The 21,663-nt window shown below is 37.3% G+C and overlaps 1 pseudogene; it reads right to left on the bottom strand.

The window, feature by feature from the left end:
* Nucleotides 1-2,275: 2,275 nt before the first annotated feature.
* Nucleotides 2,276-5,749, bottom strand: LOC149200905 (DNA damage-binding protein 1a pseudogene; annotated as a pseudogene).
* Nucleotides 5,750-21,663: the final 15,914 nt, after the last annotated feature.

The raw sequence follows: 21,663 nt of genomic DNA, 5'->3' as shown, positions 1-21,663 counted from the left end.
TCTCTAAATCTAGAATATCATCCAATTAAATATATTAAGAAATTAAAGTCCAATATCTGAGCTCCTCAAAATTCCCATAATCTAGTAGAAGATTAGGAAACATATTGTTGAAGATTCCACCAAGGATTAAACTACTCCTACTGGAAATGTGTCCAGTTTAGGTATAAAATGTTTTCCAACTAGGCATGTCTCTCCCAATTCAAGAAATTTTAGAACCACGTCATTGGTTAATGCAACAAAAGAGGTGAATAAACTCCTAGCACCTACTAAATCATCATGGCCCTTATCAAGGGTTAGTATTTTGTTGATAGATGGATGGATCCAACATGTGCCATCGACTCAAAAATTCCATGGTTCCATCTAAAAATGGAATCTAATAATGGATTAGTCCTCTTCAAAGTGGTAGATTCCCTTGGAAAATACAAGGATGCACATTATATAGGTTGTTTTTTCATTAAATTCATTGAAGAAATAGATTGTTTCATGTGTGTAAATTATCATAGATAATTACCCTATTTTCAAAGTTGTCAACATGATTGTGGAAACCAAATATCTATAAATATTTTTGACACCTTACATTGTTCATTCTTTGAATTTTTCACTTAAATGTATATGTCTTGATGTGGCATGGATTGGAAACTATAATGATGCACACCATACCTACAATTATTTATAAAACCATTACAATTTCCTCACAATCTAAAAGAAATACACAAATCCTTCATTGTTGAAGAATGTGGATACTCGGTGTTCTCCTCATTCATCATTGTTCATAATTTGAGGTAGGTCAAGACAACAAAATTGGTTGCATGGTTATTTCAAGTATTAGTCTTCTTGAAGAAAGTAAGAGCAAATGCTTCAAACAATTTCAAGGATACCATATTGGGTGATGGTTTATGGGAGAGGTTAGATCTTAGCATTAATATCAAGGACCTCTTTATTTCTTTGTTGTGCTTTGAAGACATGGACAAGAAAAGGTTTACCAAGAGTAAAACTTCACAATTTATTTATTCCATGAATTGAGTGACATATGTATGGAACAAAAAAAGAGAAATTGTTCAATGATATACAAGATATTCATGTTTATCAGTGGAAGAAGAATTGCACACCTTTACATTGTTTGACATACTCATTAAATTCCAAATATTATAATATGAGTGGCTCAATATATTCATGTTATACATTCACTGGAGACGACATTGAGCAAGATATATCAAGACATAGTTGCTTGTATGGAGGTTTTCATAGAGTTTTCCATAAGCATCAGGAGATTTATAAACTTTGGTTTGATTAAACACACATGGATTAAGGATACCTATGGTTTGTGGCAACTCATGGGGTGGTGTTCCCTATTCTACAACAATTAGAATTGATGCCCCTCTCTGAATTTACTTCATCTTCTTGTTTCTAGAGTAACTGTAACACATAAGAATATGCACAATTTGAATATCAATAGGATTGAGCAGTCTAAAGGAAAAACTAATTTTTTGTGCACGTGAGACGCACACATTAAAATCCTCATGTCATTGTGTTAGGCGACTTATTAGACCATTTATATTCCTCACTCTAAATGCACATTCAAGGAAATTGAAAATAGGAAATACCAACAAGAAATAAATATATGAAATTTGATACCAAACATTCTATTCAGCAAGATGAGATGCCACTTTAATCATAGTTCAACATAAAAATATGTACATCTCAATTTTAGTAACAAAAACATCATTCTAGTCCAAAAATATCCATAAAAAAATCTTGAGGACTGAACCTTGTAACCTCTTACTTATTATTCACATCACTTAACCAATTAAACTAAAAAAAAATTGTATAGCTTATTAAAAAAAAATTAACTTCTCTTTATGAAATAATGGTAATAGTAAACTAAAATACTTAATCAAAAATAATAATTCTGTCTTTTTATTCACTAAAATCTTCATTTTTATCTATAAAAGAAATGAGATTTTTGTTTCAATTAAATACTGTACACACTTTAAAAAAATATATAAAACAATTATGTAATATTGTACAAGCCAACAATGATAAATTCCAATACTATTCACAGTGTCCACCCCTACATTGAATAAAAAGATAAATAATTTGTCTTTACAATTTCAATTATTTTCTTTTCTCATATTTGAAAAAATGCTTAAATACAATTATCTGAACTTGAAATATAAACAATGGTTCAAGTCATCCGATAAACTATCATAAATCAATAACACCCTTTTTAGTTCATACTATAACAGATTGATTGATACTGAATGAAAATAAAGATTCATAAAACGCAATGTAATCCCTTAAGGCGTGCCACCAGACTAGATAGCTCCTCTTCAGAAACATTCACTGCAGTTGCAATTTCTTCCTTCTGATCTCTGTTGAGGTCCAAAAATGACTCAATGAAATCGCCATCCAAAAACTTTCTGGCTTTTCGAGTCTCCTTTCCATTGCTGAATGAACGCCAATCCTCATGGCTTAACCGACCCACTCCTTGGATTATCTTCACAAGGTGCATTTGCAACTTCTCGAGAGTATGATATTGTGGCTCGGCAAGGGATGCAATAACACCAAGCATACCGCTACGTGTGCCAAATATAACCGTAGGAACGTCGCCGCATTGTTCAGAGCGAGATACATGAGGCAGAGCAAGAGATCCATGCCTAAACCTGTTCACATACTCTCCAACATGGTATTCACCTTCAATTTCCAATTTTCCGACACTTTCAGTACTATTGCAATCTTTCCTGGCTGTAAAGAGGTTGAAATTGGCTTCTGCTCCCAAGTATATATCATCATCCAAAAATTCAACTGCAGTCATCCATCTTTCACTTTCTTCACGAGCCCTTTCTTTCAATGCACTTCTGTCACCAGATGTTTCGTATTCCAACACATATATAGATGTCAGTAAATCCCCAACGACGATAGAACTCCCACGAGTCTGAATTTTGTAAGCAACAATATGACCCTGATGTACACATTCACATTTAAGCTCTCCCGAACCATCATTCCATTTGTACAACTCGATATTTTGGTTGATTCCTGCGACCAATTTTCCATCTAACGAATTGAGATCGAATACTGCACCCTTTGTCTCCATTTCACTAACCAGTCGGAGTTGCTTATTTTCAACTAAAAATATCAAAATTCGACCTTTCATTGGTTCGTTATCGCCGTCATACATATACATTGTCCCCACACAATAATAGAAATTGCTGTCATTTGTGAATGAACAACTCAGAAGGCAACATGTTTGTTCATTACCATCAAGTGAATATGATGAAATATTTTCAAGTCTTTTATCATCGAAGAGACGCACGAAATGGAAATTGTTTGCTCTTTGATCATAATCATAAGTGTTGCTTCTTTTTCTCTTTTTCTGAGACGCAGGAAATTGTTCGCTCTTTTTCTGAGTGCAAACAGCAAATGTGTGAGACTGCTCCTGATAACAAATACGATAGCCCAGTTCCCCAAGAGGTACAGAGGAGACATGAGGTTTCTGAATGTCATCTATTGACCCAATAATAAGGTTGTCTTCATTTACAATCACAACGGTGTCAGGAAAAGCAATTGTATTGAAAGAACACATGTGATTAACAACTGTGAAATGGACATTCATATATGTCAATCTAGAGTTGTCACTGTAAATTAATGCAGCCAACTCCGATGATACAAAAACATGAGTCTTGTTCTTAAAGCGAAACGTGGTAAGGCTAATTGCTTTTGTACCCAAGGGGATCTTGTTCATAACAGAAAGCTCTTTCTCTCCATTGCTCATATCAATTTTAAACTCATATAAATTCCCATCGCCAAGACCACATAGCAAGTATGGAGTCTCTTCAAATCTACAAAGAAGAACAGACCGAGGTGGAACGTTTTCTGCAAAGTGGAACGTTTTAAACGTGTCTAAATTGGGAAGAGAGTAAATCCTAATACTATAGTCTTTCCACACTCCAACAACTGCAAATTCACTCTGATCGGGATTATCACCAGAAGGATTTAGGTCAAGGCATGATACATCAAACTCAATTTCCAAATCTTTCCTCACTACCAGTGATTTCTTTCCAATTTCCAAGTACACTAGATGACCCCCTTCAGTGTTTATTAAAACCTGAGAAGCATTAGCTGTTCCTAGAATTATGGAACATTCTACATGAGACATTGACCATTGAAACAATAACATTTTAGAAGACGCACTTACTAACCTCACAAAACTGGATGTTATCTGAACAAGCTGGTCATGTACAGCATTGTGACAAAATAATGTGCGAACCTCTGTGTCAAATCCTTGTATTTCTGTCTCTTGTAGCTCATTGTCAAATCCTTGTATTTCTGTCTCTTGTAGCTCATTCTCCGATTTCATCGAAAGAATGCGTGTCTCACCAACGAAGCTGACGACCAAAAAACGATCACAGGTGTCAAGAATTGAAGAACGTAATGACCATATTCCCTTGATGCCTGCAAAGTCTACAGATGCCCTCTCGTTGAATCCAACGCCATATCTGAGTCTGCGAAGGGAACCATGGTTGTATACTCCTGAACAAGTTACAACTTGTGCCCCTGTACCTGGTCTCTTATCAATATCAACAACACAAAAGTCCAGGATGGGACCAATGTTTACAAATGTTTCCAGAACTTTCACATTTGAACTTGTAGCATTAGGTTGAAGATGCAGCTTTATAAGCTGTGAATCTCCATAGCTAGACCCAACGTACACAATCCCATCACCTTCTAGGTAAGAGCCTAGGTCAGAGATTGTTGAAGCAGCAGCACATGTCTCGCCCACAATCCCATCACCTCCTAGGTAAGAGATTGTTGAAGCAACAGCACATGTCTCGCCCAGAAGACGTAAATCAATACCAGTAACCATATAATCATTTTTATGATTTATGGAAAGTAAATAGAGCTTGCCTGTGTCGTCCCCCAACAGGTATCTACAACCGCCAACTCTTCCATATGCTTGAGTAAGAGTCATGGATTTGGAAATTGCGGTGGAATCAGATGCACTGCAATAAACTATTTTCCGCTTACCAATAACGATAACGCCTCTTAAAGGAATGTCAACTGGTATTAAAATACCCTTACCATAATCTACCTTTGCCTGCGACCAAGGCCCCTCATTAAATTTCTTCTCATTCAGATCAATCTCGTATGTCTTCACATGGAGTTCATCTATATCATTAGGAAAAGGAATTCCTGGTTGTTGGTACAGCACGGCAATTGTGGGTTTCACATAACCATATAAGAACTCGATATCCAAAACTATAATATTGTCAAAAGGGATATCAAAAGAGTCCCTGGGTTCTCCATTGTCATCCAATGGTATAACTTTGAACAGGTCCTCATAGGCGTAGAATCCTATGGCCCTACAATGTGGATCAATGATACCAATTATCTTCCCATTCGCTGCAGGACGCCGAATTGGATCCGTTACATCTCCTGTCGCTATCGTGATAAACTGACCAGATTCAGCATCCCACTGAAGAACACAGAACTTATATTTATCTGTTGAAAGGAAAAGATAATCCTGTTGCTGCCCATTAGGTCTGAAAAGCTCCAGCGAAGCAATTCGCCCATAGATTGGGACGTCTAGAATTTGTTGTAAATTCTTGTGGTCGCGAAGAGAATGAATCTGAATTTGTGTAGATTTTGCTATGATGAGGTTCATGTCGCGAGGACCAGTAAAGTTGCCGGCACAGGAATGGGTCACAGTGGTGGGCTTGTGAACAGTAGCAACATAGTTCCACGTACTCATCTTCTTTCTTTTCTCGCCCAAATCGAACCAAAATTAGAACCCAAATAAGAACCCAAATTAGAAGAAAAGCGACCTGTCAATATATATATCACTCCTAACTCTTGTTCGATTCTGATGCTACAAATTACACAAAAACCGACACCATTCCCAGCAGAACCATACCCAGGAAAACATATACATTTTTGTATACATACTAGTGGTCAATTTTATAGCTGTGTCCAGCGGTTATACCTTAGGTACCGGAGTTAGTTATATTTTTAAATTATTTTTTATATACTTACTAGTTAGTTATAGATGTGTCCAGCGGTTATACCTTAGGTACCAAAGTTATACCTTAGCTACAAGAGTTAGTTATATTTTTATTTTTATTTTTTTATAAACTTACTAGTTAGTTATAGCGGTTATGGTTACTTATATACATAATATTTTTTTATTTACTTACTAGTTAGTTATATATATAATATTACTTTTCTTTTCTTTTTTTTCTTAGTACTTTTATTGTCGGGAGTTGGGAAGGGTTAAAGCAGTGGGTTAATGTTGAAGAAGGGTTAAAGCAGTGGGTTAATGTTGAAGATATATTGATTCTATATGGTAAGGTTTAAAATAGTAAGATAGTTATAAATTATTAATATATTTGATAAAAAATACAAACGCATATATTAAAATTCTTTTCGATGTGAATATCTAACTTTTTATGGGATGACATAGACTTTTCAACCATTAAAACCATTTAAATAAACCAATTCAATCATTTAAATTAAGTGAAAAAAATACATATTATATTTATTTTATAATTTTTATAAAAAATATTATATTTAACTATTAAAAATGATAAAGTTAACATTTATGGGATTAAAAGTAACTATTAAAAGATACAGCTTGAGTGGGCCTGATGGTTAAGAACATGTGTTTCCTCCTAAGAGGTCACAGGTTCAAAACCAGAGGGGGTAGAGTATGTATGCCTTAGTAGACTTAGTAGTCAAATCGCTTGGCTGTGACCTTAAAAATGGATATTATTATTATTATTATTAACAATTTCAACTAATTTTAAAATTTAATAAAACATGTTTAATTATTGAATATTTATTATTCATAATAAATGTTTAAATGGTTAGTTAATTAGTACATTAATAATATTATATTATTCATTTATTTTGTTATCACTTTTATTATATTATAAAGAAAGTATTTTCTTTTTTCTCGCAATTTATTGAAGGTTGTATCAAATTTGGAAAAACAATATATTACTCACCAGTGGGTGACTCACTCCTACAGGAGAAATGTCTCCTAGATTTGTTTTCAGCTAACGAACAACCCCTTGCAACCACTAGATAGCTTGATGTGCCACCTGAGCCAACCAACCCCTTGCAACCACTAGATAGCTTGATGTGCCACCTGAGCCAACCATTACGCATCCTCGCCCATCTGTTACGGTCATATGTTTGAAGGTGGGCTTTCCAACTCTGAAGATATAACTTTTCATTATGTAATTAGGTGTTTATTATTGCTTTTCTTGGGCACATTTGGACATGGATTAGTGGGAGTATTTCACGGAAAGAATGGGCTTGGATTGTACTCTTGTTCCCTAGCCTCAACTTGGTGGTTAGTCTTGTACCCTAGTTCCATGGGATCTCCTTTATGGGCTACTAGCTTTAGGAGTTGCACTACATGGGAACCCCTGATTTTGGTTGTGTGGTTTCTCTTCCCAACACCATGTATCTCACTCCCCTTCTCTCATTAAGGAACCCATGATTGTTCCAACCCCTCTCTCTTATTCCCTCTTTGTCTCTCTCACTCTCTCTCTCCTTTTGTCTCCATTCAATCTTGTCATGCCAGGGTAACTCCAGAATGAGCGGAAGAAAAACTGATATATTATTTCATTAGAGAACTATTGTTTATATGCACAAAGGAGACGGAACAGTTCATCTTCTTGATGACTGTTCACGTTCCAGTTTACCCAACCGCCTTTGGATTAGGTGTGAACATTCCCCCCCTTAATCTGAAGGGATGTTGGTGAGTCCAAGCATCGTTCTGAATCTTTCAAGCTTTTCTCTTCCAAGCGATTTGGTGAAGATGTCTGCAATTTGCTCATTTGTGGAACAATGACGGAGATGGATTGTTTTGGCCTCAACATGATGTTGGATCAGATGATATTTAGTATTGATGTGCTTAGTACGATCATGGAACTTTGGGTTCTTGGCCAACTTTATTGCAGAGGTGTTATCAATCATGAGTGGAGTTGATTGTACTTGTTTTACCTACAAATCTTCAAGAATTTTCCTGAGCCACACAATTTCTTTCGTTGCTTCAGCTGCTGCCACGTATTCTGCTTCTGTTGTGGAATTTGCTGGAACTGATTGTTTGCGTGATCTCCAGGAGACAGCTCCTGATCCAAGACTCATAACATATCCTGAAGTAGATACCCCAGTTTCTTTGTCTCCATCGAAGTCTGAATCAGAGTATCCAATCAAGTTGAAGTCGTCCACCTGTGTATACTTGATTCCAAGGTTTTGAGTTCCCTTCAAGTACCTTAGAACTCTTTTTGTAGCAGACCAATGTCCCTCACAAGGCTTTTGCATAAACCTGGAGAGGATTCCAACAACAAATGAAATGTCTGGTCTGATAGTAGTGAGGTAGATGAGACTTCCTACAAGCTGTCTATACTTTGTTGCATCCTCAAATTCCTTTCCTTCAATAGATGTGATCTTCAAGTTTTGTTCCATTGGAGTAGAAAGAGGATTGCACTCTGTCATGCCAAATCTGTTTAACAAGTCTCCAATGTATTTCTTTTGAGAAAGAAATATGGATTTTGGATGTTGGGTTACTTCAATGCCAAGATAGTAATGAACATAGCCCAAATCAGTCATTTCAAAACTTTTTCCTAATTCTTTCTTTATGGATGCAATATAGCTTTCATTGTTCCCCGTCATTAAAAGATCATCTACATATACCACAAGATATACAACTGTTTTGCCAACTTTCTTGACAAATAAAGTTGCATCATCAAGATCAAAATGTTTGAAGTTGAGTTTCAGAAGATGCTCAGTTAATTTTTCATATCAGGCTCGTGGTGCTTGTTTGAGGCCATACAAGGACTTCACAAGTTTGCATACTTTATGTTCATGTCCTTTCACAGCAAATCCTTCAGGTTGGGACATAAAAACATTCTCTTTTAGATCTCCATTCAAGAATGCAGTTTTTACATCTATTTGATGGACTTTCCAACCGTTCTGGGCAGCTAGTGCAAAGAGTGTCCGGATGGTGGCCCATTTTGCTGTGGGGGAAAAAGTTTCCTCATAATCGACCCCTTCCTTCTGTGCAAAACCTTTTGCCACAAGCCTAGCTTTGTGCTTGTCAAGTGAGTCATCAGCTTTGTACTTGTTCTTGTAGACCCACTTGCAGCCAATTGGTTTGGTTCCAAATGGAGGATCAACCAGCTTCCAAGTGCCATTCTTTATGAGGGCATCATACTCCTTCTGCATCGCTTCTTTCCATTCATCATGAGAAGCAGCTTCTTTGAAGGAAGTTGGTTCAAAATCTGTAGACAAGTTCAATTCACAATCATAAGTAACATCCATATCAACAGGTGAATTAGAGTCATCTACATCACCTCCATCTTGTCGGTTTGTATTTCTGGTTCCTGTTTTTCCAATTTCATCAGGATGAACACTTTCAAGTGTCTTTGTTAGCCACTTTGGGGGACCTTTCTGAGATGGTCCAGGCTGCTCTGTTGATTGAGTTGGGACTGAATCAAGATTGAGTCTCCCAATTCTATCAATTACATCACTTAAAGCATCATCCGTTGTTGGAGTTTCATGTAGGGGAGATTGTTCTTCAGAAGAAGGTTCCACATGTTGTTCTAGAATAGGAATCCCCCCTTCAAGATGTGGAATCTGATTATCAAATTCTTGAAATGATTTTGTTTTTGCGAATCTATTCAAGCGATCAAGTTGCCGCTCAACAACAGTGTCAGATTTGGATGATTCAAGAAAAATGACATCTCTAGATACAACAAACTTTTTATTTACTTCATCATAGAGATGGTATGCTTTAGAGGTGTTTGAATACCCCAGGAAGATACACTTACGACTTCTAGCACCAAGTTTGTTTCTATGTACCTTTGGTATTAAAGCATAACAGGTGGACCCAAAAATCCTGAGATGTTTTACCGAAGGAACATGTCCATACCATAAGTCGTAAGGAGTCTTGTTTCTTATAGCACTAGATGGACATCTATTCTTTATATATGCAGCACATAGAACATCATCAGCCCAAAACATTATATTTACATTTTTGAAGAAAAGCATGGATCGTACCATATTCAAAATTGTTCTATTCATTCTTTCTGCTACACCATTCTGTTGGGGATTATAAGGTACAGTTGTTTGATGTTTGATCCCATGTTGGCGAAGATAGTTTTCAAATTCATTTGATGTATATTCTTTTCCATTATCAGTGCGAATAGACCCAATATGAGATTGTGCATCATTTTCAATCCACTTATGAAAATTCTTGAATGTTTGAAAAGCATCAGATTTGTTCTTCAATAAATAAACCCAACACATTCTGGTGTAATCATCAATAAATGTCATGATATATTTATTTCCATTTGCAGAAGGAACAGGCATTGGACCACATAAATCTGAATGAATGAGTTCAAGCTTCCTATGTGCTCTTGAATGTGAATCATGAAATGACTGTTTGCTATGCTTTCCTAGAATGCAAGCATCACATTGCTTATGTTTTCTAGGAATTGTTGGCAAACCAGCAACACCATTTTTCTTTAATAAGCGGAGACTGTCATAGTTTAAATGTCCAAATCTAGCATGCCATAATAAACTTGATGGAAGTGTACCTTCTTCATGATGAGAAATATATGAGAAATTTTGTGCATGAGCAGAAGTTCCTTGCAGTTTAAGAAGTCTTTCTTCTTCTATACCCCTCATGACAAGTCAGTGGTCAGATGCCTTTCTTACCTCAAGCTTGCCATCAAACATATGAATGGAGTGACCTTGCTGGCGGATGTGGACCAGGGACAGCACGTTTCTCTTAAGCTGTGGGAGATATAGAAAATGGTCCAGAAGAAAGTCTGGAAGACCAGGCAGTTTAAGCTTGATTGTGCCAAGCCCTGATGGCTTGATTTTTGACTGATCTGCAAAGTATATTGTTCCATCAACATTGTCAGTGAAATCTTCAAAAAAATCTTTCCTATGAGTCATATGATAGGTTGCTCCTGAATGAAGCAACCAATCATTTTTCGAAGAAGCAAGTGAAGCATTAAACAAATCTTCATTTACTCCAATGTTACATTGTGCCTCAATATAGTGAGCGGATTCAGGTGCTTTACCTTTGTCTGTGTCATCAGTTTTACCTTTCTACTGGTTTCTTCTCTGCTCAATTTTGTCCCATGGTAGCTTGCATGTAGAAGCATCATGTGATCCATTTCGTTTGCAGCGAATGCAATGCAGATCTACCTTTTCTACTTGAGAATGTCTGCCCCCTTGCCTCTGAAGTATCTTCCTCTTCCTCTTCGTCCACCTCTTCCTCTTGTAGAATCTTGAGCAGGATGCTTTTCTTTATGAGCAAGGCAAACAGTCTCTTCAGAAGATTCAGGGACTGTCTTCTTTCCAAAGGCTTTCTCTCTTTCAGCAAACTTTTTCACAAGAGAGTCAAAGGTTATATCTTTAAGATTTCCATTTGCTTGTAATGACTCAAGATAATTGGAGTAGGTAGGATAGAGTGCTTTGAGAAAGGCAATAAGAGAGATATCCAGCTCAACCTTAGTGGATTTAATATCATGCATTATAGACTTTATTTCAGATACAAGAGCAAGAGGATCATTATTTTTCAGTTCAAGAGTGAAGAGTTTAATCATGAGCTGAACAACTGCAAGTGCAAAATGTGTAGCATAGAGTTCTTTCAGCTTTTGTAAAGCTTCAAAGGCAGTGGAATAGGATGAAATATGACGACTTACTTATTCATTTACAGATGCTACGATCAATGCATAGGCTTTGCTATTCTTGTTTTCCCAAATGACAAGTTCTTTATCTGATGTAGGCTGCACAGGGTCTTTGTCTTCTTCTCCGACACACACTCCTTTCCAAAACTCATTGTAGATGAGGGTGTGTTTTACCATCCGAGACCATTCAGAATAGTTCTCCTTGCCAGTGAGAACTATTCCGACCATAGAGATGATTGAATGCATTCTGTAAAAAAATACTTCTGCTGAAAAACTTCTGCTGATAAAAAAAACTTCTACTGATGTACAGTGAAATTGTACTAAAAAAAGGGCAAATACTTTACTGTTTCTTCAAAACCCTCCAAATATCCTCACCATATTACATATGTATAGACTATGCATTCAAAACTCAAACGCTGGTTAATGTAACCACAGTGCACACATATATACAGCGTTAGTGCACATATAAAGCACCGCCACAGCAACAACGTTAATGCACATATAAATATTCAGCCCCACCACAGCACAACGTTAGCTCAGCACCGCTATCTCAGATAAAAGGAACACTGCATATAAAGTGATCATAAAAAATTTCAATGTATTGTAAATACACCAGCATGCAATCAACGCACATACAATCTCAGTTGTAACATATATAAATTCAACGCACAACAACATGGACCATCATATACCATTCAAATGATAAAGAATTGTGCAATATTATAGGCATTCAAATCAAAAGCCTTGACCTACGCGGGCAGAAGCAAATTCGGAGATCTGCTCTTCTTATCGTAGATGCCAAACAACTCTTGGCGTTCTCTGGACAAAGGATTCTGCTCTGCGCTAAATCATTACAGTCCCCGGCTCTCTTGAAAGTCGTTCCATCACGTAAAGGGAACCAACTGCTCGGCCAGTTCCTGCAGGCTTGGACGACCGTTGAAGAGGTAGTGTTTTGCAAGGGTGCTCACCGAGAAATCCCAAAGAAGTTTGAAGTCTTCGAGCATCCCTCCATCTCAGAGCTACTTCTCGTAAATGTATTTGGCGAACAGCACTACAAACAGCCGGTGCTTACCACTGAACGATCAGCCGCCTGGTCTTAAGTGCAGAAGCGGATGCCTTTAAATTGGCCCAAAACGCCCAACCGCTCTCTGCTCATATACTCAACCATGGTGTCCCCAAATTTGGCGGAGAGCCCACACAGAACCTTCGGCACCTTCTCAAGAGCAGCGCTTGAATCGACCAAGAAAAACACTATTGTTTCTCAATAGACCACGAGAACATTCATTGCAGTTTAAGAGTTCGATTCATGCCCGCTCTGCTAACGTCCACGGTTCAGGCCAGCTAAACAAAGTTGAATTGCGTTTTGGGTATATCAATCGGTGTTTGGGCACAATCTGAGGTTTGGAGACAGCGAGGGAAAATTTGTTTGAAAACGTTTACCATGCAGATGCGCAGGACAATCAAAGAGGCGCAGACAATCAATGATGCGCAGAGAATTCAATGAGGTGCAGAGAATCACGCAGAGGAATGCTGGAACGAATTTTGGACAGCAGGTGTGGCAGATTGACATAGCCGTTTGAGGACAGAGCGCTGGCAGAGGCAGAGGCGTTAACCAACGAATGCAATTACACTAGAGGAGAGAGCGCTGGCAGAGGCAGAGGAGTTACAAGGCACGCCAGAAAAAGGGACCTGGGACCTGTGCTCTGATACCATGTCAGGCCAGGGTAACTCCAGAATGAGCGGAAGAAAAACTGATATATTATTTCATTAGAGAACTATTGTTTATATACACAAAGGAGACAGAACAGTTCATCTTCTTGATGACTGTTCACGTTCCAGTTTACCCAACCGCCTTTGGATTAGGTGTGAACAAATCTTTGTCTCTATCTCCCTCCCTCTATACTTCTCTATATCTCCCCCTCACTTCATCACTATCTCTTTCTCCCTCTATAATTATCTCTCTCTCTCTCTCTCTCTCTCTCTCTCTCTCTTATTCCCTCTCTATCTCTCTCCCTCTCTCTCTCTATCCTTTTGTGTCTACTCCATATCTATCTTTGTCTGCTTCCCTCTATACTTCTCTATCTCTCCCCCTCACTCCCTCACTATCTCCCCCCCCCCTCCATATCTATATGTTTCTCTCTCTCTCTCTCTCTCTCTCTCTCTCTCCACTATATCCCCCTTAATCTCCTTCTATCTTCCCCTCCAACTTTGTCTTTATCTCCCTACTCTCCTTCTATTTATCGCTATCCACCTCCAACCCCCCCCACCACACACAAATACACACACACATATATACCTATTCGTCTATATCTCTACATTCTTCCCTCTCAATCCCCTAACCATATCTATCTCTCCTACCACCACTGTGCACCCTCTCTCTTTTCCCACCATATCTATCTTTATCTCCCTCCCTCTTTTTTCTCATAGTATCCTCTTTCCTCTCTCTTGCATCCCTGCCTCCTTCCCTATGTCTCTTTTTATCGCCCCTCTCTCTCTCTCTCTCTCTCTACCTTCACTATATCCCCACTTATCTCCTTCTATCCCCCCCTCCAACTTTGTCTCTATCTCCCTACTCTCCTTCTATCTATCGCTATCTGCCCCCCTGCCCCTCCCACCACACACACACACACACACATCTATATATATATATATATATATATATATATATATATATATATATATATATATATATATATATATATATATATATATATACATTCTTCCCTCTCTATCCCATAACCATATCTATCTCTCCTCCCCCCCCCCCCCCACCCTCTCTCTTTCCCCAAAATATCTATCTTTATCTCCCTCTGTCTTTCTTCTCATAGTATCTCCCTTCCTCTCTCTCCTTTCTCCCCGCCTCCTTCCCTATGTCTCCTTTTATCCCCCCACACTTCCTCTCTATTTCCATATACATATCTCTCTCTCTCTCTCTCTCTCTCTCTCTTTGTCCATATTTGTCTCTATCTCCCTGTTGTTGGGAAAAGTATCCATTCGGAATGCCCCTATCCCACTCTAAGGTGTGATAGTGCCTTAGCAACAAACAAGGAAAACTATCTGAGTATTATTCTTTATGAAATGTAAATGGAGAATAAGGATTTAGCTAACCTGTGTCTTTCGCTAGCTTGTCGATCCAATCACAAAGGGCTGTTAGAGAACTTGTGGATCAGCTGTTCAGATCATAAACAGGCCCAGTGAATGGACTAGAGTAGCTGATTTCTACTTTGCATTTGTAAATGGAAAATGCAGTTCGATTCGGCACTCCTGAGTTTATGAGATGAACAACAATAGAAACACAAATAAACTAACAAGATACGATCCCCAGCGGAGTCGCCAATTTGTTGTTGGGAAAAGTATCCATTCGGAATGCCCCTATCCCACTCTAAGGTGTGATAGTGCCTTAGCAACAAACAAGGAAAACTATCTGAGTATTCTTCTTTATGAAATGTAAATGGAGAAGAAGGATGTAACTAACATGTGTCTTTCGCTAGCTTGTCGATCCAATCACTCTCCTCTTTTGCTTGTTTCTCGCTGCCTGCTCCTTCACCGGTCCAGCTTCACCAAGTTCCTGCAAGATCACAAGAGAGGAAAACTACACAAAATACATAGATTTACATTCATAACTAGTTTAGGATCAGATATAAACTAAATATGCAAATATAACAAAACATCATTGATATACAAGCATATAGGAGAAACTCAAATAGCTTTATTGATATGATAAGAAAGTCCAAGAGGAGATACAACCAAGTGAGTCCCGATCCAGCATCTACCTCCCAGCAAAGGAATCCCTTCCTCTCCTCCAACAAAGCATAAATCACCCAATGTACTAATCTCAATCTCAAACCAACAGCAATTCTCTGCAAAGTACAAAATTCCAGCCCCCCCTGGACCTCTGGGTGAGAGATCCATATATAGATGTAAGCAAAGAGGATGAGTCATCTGATGTTTTGACTTGTGGCTTCTCTATGTCAGTTCTTGCTTCCACTTGGAGGTTGAGAGCCTCTTACTCATCACTAGTCGAATTCATTGAGGCAAGTGTCAATGAGGAAGATTCTGGAAGCTTCTAGTGTTTGTACACCTTGCGGAATGACATTGCCATTTGGCATTTCTCGCTTAGCGCACCCTGATAGTGCTTTTAGGTGCGTTGCAATGCACCTAGCTAGTGTACTGGGGTGCATTGCAACGCAGGTAGCTAGAAGAGCTTCTGAATTGATCCTGAATTAACTGTTTCTGAGTGGTTTTTGGCGGAGAAATTCTGGGAGAAGCTGTCATTGGTTGACCTTGTTCCTTTAGGGGTAGGAACAACTCTTTTAGGGACTTTGGATCCCTTGGATTATGGACATTTCATGCTCAATGCTGTAAGGCACAAAAATTTCTATAACACTCCCTCCCTCTTTCATTCTCTATCTCTCGCCCACCCCTCCATTTTTCCTCTTTACCCCTCACCTCACATCTCTCTCTCTCTCTCTCTTTCCCTCTGTTTCTCCCCCTACATATTTTTCTCTATCTAACTCCCTCTCTCTCCCTCTCCCTCCCTCATTATCTCTATACCTCTCTCCTCCATCCGTCACTTAATCTCTCTCTCTCTCACTCACACTTCCCCCCTCTCTCCCCCTCTCTTTTTTCCCTCCAACTTTTTCTCTATCTCCCTCACTCTCCCCTTATCCATCTCCCACCTTCCTCTCTTTTTCTCCCTCTCTCACATTCTTTCTTCTCCCCCCTTTCCTTATTTATATCCATCCATCATTCCCTCAACCCCTAATTCTCTCTCTCTCTCTCTCTCTCTCTCTCTACATCATCCCTTTATCTCTCACTCATCCTCTCTCTTCCCCCTCTACTCTCTCCTTTTATTTCTTTCTCTTTCTATCCCCTCCCACCCACCTCCACACACACTCACTCACACCCTCTTATTCTTCCCTTGCTCTCCCTTTCTCCCTCTCTCAATCCCTTCTTCAAACAAACCCCCCTCTAATATTTTCTCTCTCTTCTTCCCTATTTTTATTGCAAATATCTCTCTCCCTCTACCTTCCCCACCCTCATTCCTTATCTATCTACTCTCACTCACTCTCTCCCCTCACCCCTCCCCCACTCCCACCCCTTTGATCCCTCTATTCCTCCCTTTCTTGCCCTCCCCATCCCCACAACCCCACCTCAACCATTTCCCATGTGTTAAAGTCACTAGTTGTTGGAAGGTGTGTATATTATTTGCACTAGAAACATGCACATAATTTTGGCACAAGGAACACACACACTTTTCTGGTGCTAGACATGAGCATGTGATTTAGTGCTACGAATGTGCACGCGATTTTTTGAAATAAAAATTTTCCTTGTAAAAATATTATAGGCATGATACCTTGATTGCTATGGATATAGGATATGGATCATGGTCATGGTGGTATGGGCTACAAACACATGAAAACACCAAATTTTGGGAAATCACACACACACACACCCACACACATATGTATATATGATGGTATTTTTCTATAAGCTAGATAAATCCATTGTTCCTAAGAAAACATACACATGTATTGTTGACTATTTTGATTCTAAATATATAATTTTTTAAAGTAAATTAATGGTGTTAACCATTTTTAATACATTTTCAATTTACATATATCAATATGTTCAAATACATCCCTCCTATATAATTTATTCTATGACTTTTTGAGGCCTTAACATATGGAAAAAAATATATATGGTACACTAGAGGACATTAAGACCTGCGATCTAAAAAAAGGATTGTTTGATAATTGTGTGGAGAGGTGTTCTCCAGCCTAGTATGGATGAGATGTTGTAAGGTTAGGTTATGTTATGTTATGTTCTTTTATGTAAACATTTAGACTTAGTCAAATTAAATAAGAAACCACAGATCTCTGAAATCCAATAAATTAATAATTATAATTATCGATTAAAACATTTTGACTACATGAAACTAAAAATAAAATGAATAAATAATTATAATTATCAATTATTAATAATTAAACCAACCTAGATCCATCTTAACTCTGAATCTACCAAGCACCAAGAGGGATCAAATCTTTTGATGTGCAAATCTCTTTTAGAGTGAAAATAGATTTTCTCCCTCTCGACACTTGGTGGATCCAAAGTTAAGATGGATCTAGGCTGGTGTTAAAATAATTTAGGTTGTACTAACATAAGACCTTGCAAATTGAAGGACATAGTGAGTTTCATAATTTAAAAAAATAAAATAAAATTTAAGATTATAAATTTTGGAAAAATAATATTCTCTACAAATCCACAAATTTTTGTAGCAAGATATATCATTTAAATACATACTAATGGAAGCATATGCATTATAGTTTGCATGAAAAATAATATACCAATGTTATGAAAACTCAAAGTTCACATTGAAACAATTTCTATAAATAAAAGTTATATATTTAGAAAGCAAAATCATTTTCCTATATTTCACCCTTTTACACCATCTTTGAATTCATTGTGTAAGTACCTCTAATCATCCCTCCAAGTTAATATATTGTTGTTTTTATGTGTTTGCACTACCACTAATGTGACATGAGAGAACATCATTTTCTTACACCCACCCTCTAGTTTATGTAGAAAATGTGCTCCAACTAGGCATGTCTCTCCCAATTCAAGAAATTTTAGAACCACGACATTGGTTAATACAACAAAAGAGGTGAATAAACTTCTAACACCTACTAAATCATCGTGGCCCTTATCAAGGTTTAGAATTTTTTTGATACATGGATGGATCCAACATGTGCCATCTACTCAAAAAATTCATGGTTCCATCTAAGAATGGAATCTAAGAATGGATTAGTCTTCTTCAAAGTGGTAGATTCCCTTGGAAAATACAAGGATTCACATTATATAGGTTGTTTTTTCATTAAAGTCATCGAAGAATTAGGTGTTGTTCTGTGTGTGCAAATTATCATAGATAATTACCTGATTCGCATGATTGTCAACATGATTGTCAAAACTAAATATCTTCAAATATTTTTGACAACTTACATTGTTCATTCTTTTAATTTTGCACTTAAATGTATATGTCTTGATGTGGCATGGATTGGAAACTATAATGATGCACACCATACCTACAATTATGTATAAAACCATTACAATTTCCTCACAATCTAAAAGAATACACATATCCTTTATTGTTGAAGACAGTGGATACTCGGTCTGCTCCTCATTCATCACTGTTCCCAATATTAGGTAGGTCAAGAACACACAATTGGTTGCATGGTTATTTCATGTAGTGGTCTTTTTGAAGAAAGCAAGAGCAAATGCTTCAACGAAATTCAAGGATACAATATTGGGTGATGGTTTATGGGAGAGGTTATATCTTAGCATTAATATCATGGACCTCATTATTTCTTTGTTGTGTTTTGAAGACATGGACAAGAAAAGGTTTACGAGGTGTAAAACTTCACAATTGATTCCATGAAGTAAGTGTCATATGTATGGAACAACAACTGAGAAATTGTTCAATGATATACAAGCTATTCATGTTAATTGGTGGAAGAATAATTGCAAAACTTTACATTGTTTGACATACTCATTAAATTCCAAGTATTATAGTATGAGTGCCTCAATATCTTCATGTTATAGATTCACTGAAGAAGACATTGAGCAAGATATATCAAGACATAGTTGCTTGTATGGAGGTTTTCATAGAATTTTCCATTGGCAATAGGAGATTTATAGGCTTTCATTTGATTAGACACATAGGGATTAAGAATACCTATGATTTGTGGCAACTCAAGGGCTGGTGTTCCTTATTCTGCAATAGTTAGAATGGATGTGTCTCTCTGAATTTACTTCTTCTTGTTGTTTCTCGAGAAATTGTAACACATACAAGAATATGCACAATTTGAATATTAATAGAATTGAGTAGTCTAAAGGAAAAAATTGTTTTGTGCACATGGGACACACATTAAAATCCTCATGTCATTCCCCACTATAGATGCACATTCAAGGAAATTGAAAATAGGAAATAGCAACAAGAAATAAATATATGAAATTTGATACCAAACACACTATTCAGCAAGATCTGATGCCACTTTAAACATAGTTAGACATACAAATATGTAAATGCCAATTTTAATAACAAAAACATCATTCTAGTCCAGAAATATCCATTAAAAAAACAACTTGAGGACTGAACCTTTCAACCTCTTACTTATAATTCACATCACTTAACCAATTAAGCTAAAAAAATTATATAGCTTATAAAAAAATTTAGTTAACTTCTCTTTATGAAATAATGGTAATAGTAAACTAAAATACTTAATCATAAAATAGTAATTATGTCTTATTGGACACTAAAATATTCATTTTTATCTATAAAATAAATGAAATTCTTAATTTAAACAAAAAGAGTATGTTCAAGTAAATATTGTACACATTTTAAGAAATATGTAAAATAATTATGTAATATTGTACATTAAAACTTTGTTTCAATACAAAAATGATAAATTCCAATACTATCTAGTGTAACATCCCCAGATTGAAGAAAAATATAAATTGTTTGTCTTTAAAATTTCAATTTCAATAAACACATTGAAATTTTAAGATTTGTTTTCTTTTCTCGTATTTGAAAAAAGAATGCTTAAATACCATTATCTGAACTTGAAATATAAACTATTGTAGTTAGTGTTTTAGTTCATTGTCTATAAATTGAAATATAAACAGTTGCAGTTAGTCTTTTAGTTCACTGTCTATAGGATAAACAATAAGCTACCATACATCAATATTAATCAACTACCATAAATCAATAATATTAATATAATAGTAACCCACCCAAGTCAATAATATTAATATAATTTTAGCTTTTTTGTTGCCTTGTTGGGGCCTGACCCAGGTTCAAATTTAATTACCCAAACAAATCCCTATACTACTATCCCCTTCAACAGCAGTCCACGGAGTGCGAATTGAGGTCTTACCCGAAGCAGTATGGGGGGATGCTAGAACTAGGTTTCCGCACCCTAGAGATGTCTGAGGGGTTGATTTGGTCCAACTGTGAATACCTTCGCGCAGGTTACTTCGTGCCCTTCCTTGACCTGCGAGGCCTTCGCACCCTGTTATATTCACCTTTGCATAGCCCTAACCTGGGGCTATGGGGCTTTTGCGTTGCTGGAGCAGCGATCTGCGCTATTTTCCTAAGCCACACTACAAATATTACTTATATTCTTATAAAAATTAGTTATCTTCATGTAAACAGATACCTTATATTATATTCACCTACTCAGCACATTTATATAAAATCGCACAGTAAATAAACAGTAAACTTGCAATTCATACCCAATAATACATAAAACAGGAAACGATACATAGAAATATGGTAAAACTTCTCTTTAGTAATGCTTCCAATGGTTACAGACTCGACCTGCCCTGCACACTCAGCTGTGAACTACTAGGCCTCTACGCACTCAGTGCAGAGCCTTCTCCTACTCTACGACCCAAAGACACAACTCTACACTTCGACTCACTGCTTCACTGATTTCTTAGATCATGTTTTTCTAATGTCTCTTTACACTTACAACCTCGCTCTATTTATACAATCCCATGGTCTGTGGACCATGGGTAGATCTCTCAAACCGAAATTACATTACAAAAATGAGGGTGGACAACCCTCTGACTCATCAACCATCTTCACGCTCCGCGCCCATAAATCACAAAGTCTTTACAATTGAATTAGTCAAAACTTGGGCTTTAAGCCCCAAAAATTTCCTTGGGGGATCCCATGCCCAATAAGCCCTCAACACAAACATTGTGACTCGCCCTCGAGTCACTCTGTCAGTGCGGAGATCTTTGCGTGGAGACCCTCCAACTCTGCTCGGATGGCTGCAAGGTTGGCAGCACACTGAGCGGCTACCTACTAAATCTCCTACACTCGTTGTTCAAAGATCGCATGTCAGAATTGCTTCCCTAGATCTATTCTTGTGTCCCCTGCATCTGCACAAGA

Source organism: Pinus tabuliformis, chromosome 2_1 (assembly GCF_031772625.1).
Source record: "Pinus tabuliformis cultivar Carrire ecotype Pingquan chromosome 2_1, CPIR1, whole genome shotgun sequence".
NCBI classification, from domain to species: Eukaryota; Viridiplantae; Streptophyta; class Pinopsida; order Pinales; family Pinaceae; genus Pinus; species Pinus tabuliformis.
Note: the sequence above shows the minus strand (reverse complement) of the source record. Positions and strands in the feature narration are given on the sequence as shown.